This window comes from Thunnus maccoyii, chromosome 18 (assembly GCF_910596095.1).
Source record: "Thunnus maccoyii chromosome 18, fThuMac1.1, whole genome shotgun sequence".
Taxonomy (NCBI): Eukaryota; Metazoa; Chordata; class Actinopteri; order Scombriformes; family Scombridae; genus Thunnus; species Thunnus maccoyii.
Genome location: NC_056550.1, coordinates 15627662 through 15630745, shown reverse-complemented (window position 1 = coordinate 15630745; position 3084 = coordinate 15627662). Strand labels below are relative to the sequence as shown.

Sequence of the window (3084 nt, the reverse complement as noted above, 5' to 3'; positions counted from 1 at the left end):
TTTATTGGTGAGCGCAGAGGAGAGTTTAAGCAGAGGGATGGGAGGGGCAAGTCGAGGCGCACCGCAGCAGCGCGCACTCCTGCACAGACCGGAGAGCAGCGAGCAACTCACCTTGCCGCTTGGCTGAGGGCTCAAGGAGAGAAATTCCAGCCTCTTTTCAGTTCACTATATCTTGATGCCTACTTGCAGGACCTGTTTTAAGCAAGAGACATTACTGGTTTCATTATGTACTGTACTGAGAAGTTGGTTACATTTCATTTGAGAGACTATTTCTTAATTAGTACCTTGCTTTTTAAAGTATGCATTTTTACTCAGCTCCTCTGCAGGAAACCAAGCCAGTGGCTGGTTTCAGCATCTTGTTTACAGACACTTTGACATGGTCAAAGCTGGGATCACATCACACCAAATAAAACTGTCTGGTTACACAACATCCCTTTGATGTGAAATACACCATCCAGCAAACATTTGCGGTTTGGTAATAATGTTTTTTATATAAAAGCTGCTAAGAAAGTTATTTCTATTTATGTCCAAGTTATTAATTAATCTTATCTGTTCTGAAGCCATCCATTGACATATGAGGGACAGTTGCCTTGACAGTGTACGTGCAGTGTATATTTGCACATATGGTTTCTTCATTCACAGAGCCATCCTCAAGCTGAGAAAGCTATTGAATGCTTCCTAACGCCAGTGACAAACTACCCGTCGGCAGCTGGCAGCCTTTTTCAATGTCAGCCTGAGTGGCTTCCCAACAAGGTGCAGTAAGGTGATAGCTCTCAGGAACTGTGTCACCTCCGATGTGTACTTTTAGCCACATGTCGCAGAATTGTAGAGTGCTGCATACTTTACCCTTGCATTGGTTTGACATGCACCTTCCTGCGGAGTTTCTGTTTTCTCCACATGTTGACAAGAAATTGTAAAAAAAATAAATAATTGGAAGCAGGCCAAACTTCTCCTTGTGCTGATGTCACTCGTCCTCGTGCTGGAGGCGTAGAGACTCCCAACAAGAAAAAGATTCAACAAACAGACCTCTCTCTGGCCTCGAAGCCGTCGCACATGTCTCTTGAACTCCCCCCCCTCCAACCCACCACCTTCCGTATCCTTTGGACAAGGGACACTTTAGTTCCACTTGTTTAGCCATGCTTATGTATTTTGTGCAGTTTACTTTTTGATAGCAGTCTCCACACAGTCTGTGGCTCGTGCCTTTCTCCTGCTCTCTTTCCTCCTGCTCCTACTGTAGGAGTTATTGCCCATGTAACACACACACACACACACACACACGCACGGTACCATCTGCAAAGCATTACAGTAAATTGCAGGAATAGAGAAATGATTTCACACATGTCCTGCAGTGTCCAGATGTAGCTCCTCAGTCATAGCCGCAACTGAGTTATACATGTTAAGAAGAAATAAAGGGGATAAGAAATAAATCTTACGCTGCTGTACTTTAGCACACATGTATTAGGCTTAGAAAATCAGTGCTCCTTCCCTTCACTGACCCTCCACCTTTATCACACACACACACTTACTGCAAATCTCTGTGTGCAAACTACACCAGCAGTGCCGAGGTTATCCAGGTACACTGAGGGGGAGTTTGTTGGATGACGAGGAAGACCAGGGTCTCCAGAGCTCAGGTACTCAACGACACACCTACAGACTGGCGACTGTCTGTCTCATTTGTGGCTCGATTTTTACAGCCAGCTGCTGAGCACACAGAACATTTCTCAGATTCAAAGTCAGCATGAACGGAAAGTTGCCACAGCGGGTTGTGAGATTAAAATAAGTAAATTGACCAATAAATACAGTGTTGCAGTGCCAACATGCATTATGGAGTGGTGATAGTGGGAACTTGGAGGAAAAAATACATAAAACAAAAATGAATAATCTACTTAAATATATTTTCTGATAAAGATAAAAATCCATTTGGCAGCAAAAAGCAATATATATTTGTGAAAGTTCGGAGCAGCTTTGGATGTTTCAGATTCTTGCAATTTTACAATGTAAAATAATATAATTTATGTTTTTCCAGATGGATTTATATTTTAAAAATTCAGATAGAAACTTAAATTTGATCTCTAGCCCATCATTACAGGCATAATGATTCACAAAATTGCTAGTTCTATTCGACATTCAAGACATTATTGACTACGGTTGACTGCAGTTTTCTGATTTTAATACTTTTATTTCATTTTATATATTAATTTAACTATTTTATTATATTTTCGGTAAAGTTTATCTCCCTACACGATGGTTTAGATACTAAATTAATTCATTATTTGTTTATTTGATTTAATATTTATTTAATATATTTAATATTTAATAAAAAATGTTCAAATTTAAAGATATTCTATTAAAAAAAAAAAAAACAGAATCAGCCTATCGTGTTATTGTAGAATGTAAATTCCCACTCAAGTTGCTAAAACCAACAAATTCCCAGAGACAATACTGAGGACATGACCTCTAAACAGTATAGAGGACTGGTGGTATCATGATTCAGTAGACTGGTAATCCAGCAGAAGTGCTTGAGGATTTATCTGCATTTCCACCCACAATTTATTGTAACATTCCACTTTATTAAAGCGACTTTGGGATGAAAGAGTTGATTTTTTTTTTTTTACCCATTTAGAATAGTTTCTTAGCAGGAAAAAAAAGTTCTTTAAAACAGTCAACCAGATGTGGTGACAACAACATGAAACATCAAATCATCGCAACAACAGTGCACTGTAGTTTTCAACAAACACTGAAGAACATGTGTGGAGAATTGTTCCACTCATCATCCAACTATCCAACATAAAACACTGTACATTGTTACACCTCTACTCATCAAGTTTCGACTTCTTTTGAAGTGTCCACTCTGTTCTGCATTTATATGACCAGAGCAGCAGAGTAGGAACGCCTTACTCTAGTCTGTTCCACATATTTGTACATTACAGGACAGTCGCAGGCGCTTGGTCGGAGGTGTAAATCACAGTCTAATGGTTGTAACAGCATTACTGCATGTGCTGTCAGCATGTTGGGCTTCTAATCACCCTGGCTCAGTAAAAGATGGTGAGGCAGCATCCAGCCCGCTCCATAACACTGCCCAGG

The 3084-nt window shown here is 40.0% G+C and overlaps 1 protein-coding gene across 2 annotated transcripts in view; it reads left to right on the top strand.

The window, feature by feature from the left end:
* LOC121883413 (mitochondrial import inner membrane translocase subunit tim16-like) overlaps positions 1–3084 on the top strand; it is a 116231-nt gene that overhangs the window by 79844 nt on the left and 33303 nt on the right. The gene's annotated exons all lie outside the window — the stretch shown is intronic.